This window comes from Myotis brandtii, unplaced genomic scaffold, assembly GCF_000412655.1.
Source record: "Myotis brandtii unplaced genomic scaffold, ASM41265v1 scaffold1381, whole genome shotgun sequence".
Lineage (NCBI taxonomy): Eukaryota > Metazoa > Chordata > Mammalia > Chiroptera > Vespertilionidae > Myotis > Myotis brandtii.
In genome coordinates, this window is record NW_005354921.1 from 307,529 (window position 1) to 316,183 (window position 8,655).

At 41.2% G+C, this 8,655-nt stretch overlaps 1 pseudogene; it reads right to left on the minus strand.

The window, feature by feature from the left end:
• Nucleotides 1-7,274: 7,274 nt before the first annotated feature.
• LOC102248387 lies at nt 7,275-7,783 on the minus strand (annotated as a pseudogene).
• Nucleotides 7,784-8,655: the final 872 nt, after the last annotated feature.

The following is an 8,655-nucleotide window of genomic DNA, read 5'->3' on the forward strand; positions in this document are numbered from 1 at the left end:
AACAGTGTATCGCAGGGAAATTCAACACTCTCCTGAATACCTGGCAGGACTCAGGCGTGCCAGACAGAAGAGTAGAAGAACTGAAGGACCTTCACTACTGCACATTGTTATTTTTTTTATTCTTTTTTCCACTTTTAATTAAGAAACCAATTTTTTTCTTTTGTCATCACCTGATTTTACCTTTTAATTACTACACTTTTATTTTTAACCAGTATTATTACTACTACCATTTTACCATTTTGTAAAGTGTCATTTTATTTTCTCTTTATTTTATTTTAGGATTAGTGTTCTACATTCGATTTTCATCATTCCTTTAGCATCATTTTTCTCAATCTCAACTTTACTTTTATGCCAAAACTCTCTTCCTCACTTTTCCCCCTTTGTTGTCCTGTTTCTCTTACCCTATTCCTGCTTTAGATTTTCCCTAGAAGGAATTCTTGCCTTTTGCAACAGCATGGATGGAACTGGAGAGCATTATTCTAAGTGAAATAAGCCTCACTCATTTGTGGAATATAGAGAACAACATAGACTGATGAACAGGGACAGATCCAAAGACAGAGAAACAGCAATCAGACTATTAATCCCCAGAGGGAAAGTAGGGGACGGTGGGGGTAAGGGGAAGAGATCAACCAAAGGACTTGTATGCATGCATATAAGCCAAACCAATGGGCATGGACAACAGGGGGATGAGAGCATGAGTGTCGGGGGGGGGGGGGGGTGGGGATTTAATGGGGGGGATGAGGACACATTTGTAATACCTTAACTAATAAAGAATTAAAAAAGAAAGTAGTTATTATGGCTACTGGAATAAAATTAAAAACATTGTTTATAAATAACATCATTATGTTTTGTTATTTGCACCAATAGAAATGCCTTCCTTTTATTGGTGTTGCTCCCCTTTCTTTTCTCATAAACACCCATTGCCTTTCTCTCCAAACTGGGCTTCTGCCTGAATCAGTGCATCAGAATAGCTATACTTACTGATCCCAAGAAATGTTTGTTGCCTCTCACTTTGAAAGGCCCTTTTATTTTTGGGTTAACAAACCTCTGAAATTATATTTTTTATTTACAAATGCTTAATGCTTGATTCATAAATAATACTTGTATGAAAGCATCTATTGTCATCTCTGCCCTTCCTCTCCTTAACTCTCACCCTCTTCTCCAAGGCCCCTGATGTCACTGGCAGTTGAACCATTAAGAAGAAAATAAAATGAATTTGCAGAAAATCTGTGGGAGGAAGGGGCATAACTATGATACATAGGAACAACTTAGAAGACATGAAGTGGGTTGAATTAAGCTCCCAAATAGGTCTTGCCTGACCACATGCTGGTCCATTGTCCCAAAATAATCTTTTCTTCTAATTTGTTGTTTTTTTAAAATGTATTTTTATTGATTTCAGAGAAGAAGGGAAAGGGAAAGAGAGATAGAAACATCAATGATGAGAGAGAATCATTGATCAGCTGCCTCCTGCATCCCCGACACTGGAGACTGAGCCTGCAACTGGGGCATGTGCCCTGACTAGGAATCAAACCATGACCTCCTGGTTCATCGTTTGATGCTCAACCACTGAGCCACACCGGCTGTGCTGTTCTTTATTGATTTGTGAGGAGATAGATTCATTGTTCCACTTATTTATGCATTCATTGGTTACTTCTTGTATGTGCCCTGACTGGGGATTGAACCCACAACCGTGGCATATTGGAACAACTCTCTAACCAACTCAGCTACCTGGCCAGGGCTGCCCCCAATTAATCTTTTACCAAATGGTCTACATTATTCTCATTAATTTGTCCTACTGCCTGAAAATAAACTTTATGGGAACATATTTAGATTAATTAGCACCTCTTTTCTATGTGTACAAACAACTCTAGGAGGGCTGGAGAAGCTACCAGACCTTGACTTACTAGTGTTGATGTGCAAAATGAAGGCGCATTGCCTACAGGCTAATAATCACCTTACTTTTCCCTATGACACATGATTATTAGGATCTCTGGGGCTGGTAGTTTGGGTTCTGGTAAACAGGGCAGACCACTCTGTGAGGCCTAGCAGGCTATAGTAGTATGGTAGACAGAATTCCAAGATGGCCTTCTAACATTCCTAGATCTCTGTTGTACATATATCCTCTTCCATTATTCAGTCTAGCTACTGCAATGTGGATTGCGCAAATAAAATTAAGTTCCTAAAATACTTGACCATATAATAGGGAGATTATCTGGATGGACCTCATCTATCAATGAACTCTTTAAAAGTAGAAAGTTTTCTCCAACTAAGGGCTGAACAAGTGGTCAGAGGTTTGAAGTACTAGTGGGATTGATGGCAGAGAAGTTTTTTTGTTGTTGATTTAAAAATGGAGGAGGATAAGCGGAAAGGAACATGATCAGTATCTTGGAGCTGAGAGTGGTTGATAGCTTGCAAGAAAATGGGGACCTCAGTCCTACATATGTAAGGCATTGAATTTTGTCAACAACCTGAGTGAGCCTGGGAGACCCTGAAGCCCAGATGAGAACTGCAGTTCTGGGCAATGCTTTCATTTTAACCTTGTAAGACCTGAGCAGAGGATCCAGCTTAACCTATACCAGACTCCTGACCCATGGGAACCGTGAGCTAACAAATTGCTGTTATTTTAAGCCACCAAGTTTGTGTTATTTTGTTATATAGCAATCAAAACTAGTAGATATGTGATCTCTTAGGATAAGCATGAGGGTTTTGGCACTCAAGAGTCTGGAGAGAGGGGCTCTATAAAGCAAGGGGCTACAAAAAACAAACTTACTTATTTGAATATTTTGCTGGTGGACTGGTTTTCTGCTCAAGAAATAGAAGATAACTCTCTTCCTTTCTTCCTTTCCATCCCATAAATAACAGAACCTTCTTTCTAAGATCCAAAGCTCAGATTGTTACATTTTAATTAACTAGTTATTAATGTTAATAATAGGAAAGGAACAGAAAAAAGGCCAGATATTACAAGCATGACCATCTGGGCAGCTATACCAGGAAGCTGCAGTTTCACACTTCCCAAGGAACCACTACAAATCACTGGGGGAAGGAGTATAACAAAGGTGAAGATAGAAGCATGCACAGTAAAGTCAGTGTAATGTAGGGAAGGTACTTGCTTGTCAGTCTAACCTGGGAACAAAGGTAATTGGTCAGAGGAGGTAGAACCACTGCAAGCCCACAAAACTTTGGGAACACATAATCTCCAGACAAAGGAACTCTCCCCCTTGTTCATCTTGCTTCACTCCTGCTTCCTTGCACTCTCCCATAGCCATGTGGCAATAGAAGCTGCATGGCCCAAGGCAATATGGTGCCTATACACAATGGACTGCATCTGGGAACACAAGCTAACCTAGCCAGATGCTGGAGTGGACTGTGCAAATGTGGAACTGAAACTCTGGACACTGGCTTTAATCCTAGCTCTGCTGAAGACAAGATGGGATTTTTTCCATGGCAGGATGCAAGGAGATGGGATCTTGGAAACTGAGGGTTTTAATTCCACATAAATAAAACTTTCCATGATACTTCATCCTCCCATGGGGTCCTCAAGAAATTCTTTTCCCCATGGGACCCCAAGAAGCCCACTTCCACTGGCAACAGATGGCACAGAGAGCACCCCACCAATAACAAAATCAGTTTTATTATTTCCTTTTTAAAAATTCTTTATTGTTGAAAGTATTACATATGTCCACCTTTCCCCCAATTGTCCTCTCCCAGCCTGCCCCTGTCCCCCAGCCCCAGCCTTCACCCCCGCACCACCATTGTCTCTGTCCACTGGTTATGCTTATATACACACAAATTCCTTTGTTGATGTATTATTCCCCCCCACTACCCCGCCCACCCGCTCCTGCCTTCCCTCTGAGATTTGACAGTCTGTTAGATGATTCTGTGTCTCTGTATTTGTTTTTGTTCATAAGTTTATGTTGTTCATTATATTCCACAAATGAGTGAGATCATGTGATACTTATCTTTCCCCGACTGGCTTATTTCGCTTAGCATAATGCTCTCCAGTTCCATCCATGCTGTTGCAAATTGTAAAGGTACTTTCTTTTGTACAGCAGCGTAGTATTCCATTCTGTAGATGTACCACAGTTTTTTAATCCACTCATCTGCTGATGGGCACTTAGGCTGTTTCCAAATCTTAGCTATTGTAAATTAGGTTGCTATGAACATAGGGGTGCATATGTCCTTTTTGATTGGTGTTTCTCATTCCTTGGGATATATTCCTAGAAGTGGGATTACTGGTTCAAATGGGAGTTCCATTTTTATTTTATTTTTTTTGAGGAAACTCCATACTGTTCTCCACAGTGGCTGCACCAATCTGCATTCTCATCAGCAGTGCAAGAGGGTTCCTTTTTCCCTGCATCATCGTGGGCACTTGTTGTTTGCTGATTTTTTTGATGATAGCCATTCTGACAGGTCCGGAATGGTACCTCATTGTTGTTTTGATTTGCATTTCTCACATGATTAGTGACTTTGAGCATGTTTTCATATATCTCTTGGCCTTCTGTATGTCCTCTTTAAAAAAGTGTCTATTTAGGTCTGTTGCCCCCCTTTTTTTATTGGATTGTTTATCTTCCTTTTGTTAAGTTGTATGAGTTCCCTATAAATTTTGGAGATTAAACCCTTATCAGAGATAACATTGGCAAATATGTTCTCCTGTGCAGTGGATTTTCTTGTTTTGTTGATGGTTTCTTTTGCTGTGCAGAAGCTTTTTATTTTGATGTAGTTCCATTTGTTTATTTTCTACTTAGTTTCCATTGCCCTAGGAGCTGTATCGGTAAATATATTGCTACGACAAATATCTGCTTTTTTCTGCCTATGGCTTCTTCTGAGATTTTTATGGTTTCCCTTCTTACTTGTAAGTCCTTTATCCATTTTGAGTTTATTTTTGTGTATGGTGTAAGTTGGTAGTCTAATTTCATTTTTTGCATGTGTATGTCCAATTTTCCCAACACCATTTATTGAAGAGACTGTCTTGACTCCATTGTATGCTCTTGCCTCCTTTGTCAAATATCAATTGAGAATACTGGTTTGGGTCAATTTATGGGTTCTCTGTTCTGTTCCATTGGTCTGTGTCCATTCTTGCGCCAGTACCATATTGTTTTGAGAACAATGGCTTGGTAGTTTAACTTGATGTCTGGTATTGTGATTCCCTCCAACTTTGTTCTTTTTTCTCAAGATTGCTGCAGCTATTTGGGGACTTTTAAAAATTTCATATAAATTTTGGGAGTGCTTGTTCTATGTCTGTGAATACCAATATGCCATTGGTATTTTAATATGCATTGAATGTACAGATTGCTTTGGGTAGTTTGGACATTTTAATGATGTTAATGCTACCATCAATGAACATGGTATATTCTTCCACTTGTTTATGTATTCCTCTATCTCTTTTTTCCAAAGTCTTGTTTATCCTTTCAAAGAACCTACTCTTGGTTTTATTGATCTTTTGTATTGTTGTTATTGTTGTTTTTGCTTTGTTTGTTTTTTTTGTTTTGTTTTGTTTTGAAAATAAACATCACTGTTGACTCTTTTACTGATTTTGATTTTCCCTCCTGTCTCTTATCACCAAGAACCAGAAGGGTTGGGGAAAGGGGAAAACATGACAAAGGCTTGGGGGACACATTGTACAAGGACCAAGTTGGTTACACTCCAGAAATGGCCAAGAGAAGTTGGTCGGAATCACAGTACCCACTCCCACACCCTTATTTTTCCTCCTGAGCTCCCCAAATACAACGCCGAGGTCAGCACTCTCACTGTGCACTGCGCAGCGTGCTCGTCTAGAATCTGGGGCCACTATTTGGAGAGAAGCCTCTTTGGTCTAGGTTGCTGTAAACCATGTTACTGGCAAGCAGGTAGCTGGCTCTAATGGCTGCTTTGCAGAACAGATACTAGCTCCTACGCTGGAGGCTGCTTTGTGGGAAGGATATATTGTTCAACAGCTGGGGTGCGGCTGCTTGCTTCTGGGACTGCTTTGAAGAACTGTTTTGTCGGATGGCTCCTTGTTAGCCATGGCTAATTGGGCTACAATAAAGACTCTCTTCTATGCCCACAACTTCTCATGTTGTCTCCCTCCAATACCCGGTATCCCAGCAGGTTCCATCCCTGGCAGAGGAGTTCGGACCCAAGTTGGTGTCGTGGAGCAGGAGGGAGTACTCCCAACACTCCTTCCTTCTCGGAGGCTCCTGCATGGCAGTACATCTCTGCTGCTTGTACTGAGTCCCTGAAATTCTTCCCAGTTGCAAAACAAACTGTTTCTCTCCTGAGAGCAGTCAAATTGGGGGAGGGAAATGCCTGTGACCAGAGGGGAAGGGGGAAATTGGCTCCTCCTCACCACCATTCTCTTGGTTCCTCTAGATTTCAAAGAAGAGTCAAAGACAAAATTAGTATTTTAATTAATTTCAGAAAAAGATATCACATGAATGTCGATTAGAAAACATGACTTGTTTTTCTGTAATTGCAAGGAAAAGAAATAACCCTTAACAGGTTCAGCAATACTTATCTGGATCTTTCTCTTGTATCAAAATCTATATATCTTCTCCCCAAAGCACCTGCTTCAAAAGCCAACTCACGCTCGCTCTCTCCCTCTGTCTGGGACAGGCTAACCCCCCACTATGTGGGTGCTAAGGACCCTGAGTCTGATCAGTGAACAGAACTGTCCTTTAAGCCACAACCCACAGGCAGTGGCACCCAGAGCCCCACTCCCAGTCGGCATGGGAGAGGCCACAGAGCTGGCTTTGTTTCCACCGTCTCAGGAAGAGGAGCCAAGAGCTGACCCTCAGCACAAATCAAGGCCCAATATGGAGAGAGTAAGGGCTCCTAGGCCCCATGCAGGCTGAAAGCAGGGGCAGGAAGAGGGAGCTGCTGCAGCACCCCATCTTTAGAAACAAGGGGACCCTGGGACCCTTCCCGCAGCTGAGCTCCAGGGACAGCGCAAGCACACAGGTCTGAACAGCGAGAGCTGAGGAAATCAGGGAACTAATCATCTGGGGCAGTGGTTCTCAACCTTCTTAATGCCACAACCCTTTAATACAGTTCCTCATGTTGTGGTGACCCCCAATTTCATTGTTACAAATTGAACATAATTAAAGCATAGTGATTAATCACAAAAACAATATGTAATTATATATGTGTTTTCCAATGGTCTTAGGAGCACACAGGACATTTTCAGAGATAGACCACATATTGGGATACAGACAAAGTCTCTTCAAATTTAAGAAGGGGTTGCTACCCACAGGTTGAGAACTGCTGATCTGGAGGAAGAGAAGCTGGGGCGGATCTCTTCACATGGCTGCCAGCCCCACTGAGGACAGCATGCTGAGGACCAAGACAGCCACTCTGGACTGATACAGCTGCGGGACCTTCAGGCCTTTTCCCAGGTCCCACATCAAGTGTCGGATCCTGTTCCAGGTGTGATACATGAGAAGGAAAGTGAAAGCAAACTTGGCTTTTGGGTCAGCACCAGCTCCAGACACAGGGACTTCTCCAGTTCCAGATGAGACTCAAAGTTCCCAGGGAGCAACAGGGCCAACAAGCCAAAAAGAGAGACCCCTGCACTCAAGGCAACACCAGTGTTGTGGTGGCCAATGGACATAGCCATGGGAAGAGACCAACTGTAGATAGTGATATGAGGAGACAGAGGGCGGTTTGAACCAGCATTCTTACTCCAGAATCTCTCCATCTCTTCCTTGGCTGAGGTTCCCAAAGGAACAGCATTTCTGATACAGAGCTGAGGACTGAGGTGGCCACTGAGGCAATAATGGCTGACAGGTCTCAACAAGAGCACAACCATCTTTTGTTTGTTTGTTTTTTGTCTCTATGCCATTTATTTCCGCTCTGATCTTTATTATTTCCTTCCTTCTGCTTACTCTGGGTTTTTCTTGTTGCTCTCTTTTGAATTATTTAAGTTTAGGGTTAGATAATTTTTTACCAGTTTTTCTGGTAAGCCTGTAGTGCTATGAACTTCCCTCTCAGGACTGCTTTCACTATGTCCCATTGATTTTGGATTGTTGTGTTTTAATTGTCATTTTTTTCCAGGATGTTTTTTATTTCTTCTTTGATCTCTTTGGTAATGCAATCATTGTTTAATAGCATGCTATTTAGCTTCCAGTGTTTGATTTTTTAATTATTTTTATTGTAGTTGATTTCTCATTTTATGCTATTGTGATCTGAGAAGATTGAAATTGCTCGATATAATCTCAATTTTCTTAAATTTGAAGAGACTTTGTCTGTATCCCAATATGTGGTCCCTCTCTGAAAATGTCCTGTGTGCACCTGAGAAGAATGTATATTCTGTAGCTTTGGGGTGAAATGTTCTGAAGATGTAATGTAGTTTCATCTGATCTAGTGAGTCATTTAGGATTGCTGTTTTTTTTATTGATTTTTTTTGTCTAGAAGATTTATTCAGTGATGCCAATGGTTTATTAAAGTCCCCTACTATGATTGTATTGCTGTCGATCTCTCCCTTGGTATCTTCCAGAGGTTTTATTATATATTTGGATGCTCCTGTATTTGGGTGCATATAAGTTTACCAGAGTTTATCCTCTTGTTGTATTGATCCCTTTAGTATTATGAAGTGACCTTCCTTATCTTTTGTTATGGCCTTCACTTTGAGGTCTATTTTGTCAGATATAAGTATTGCTACCCCAGCTTTTTTTTTTTTTT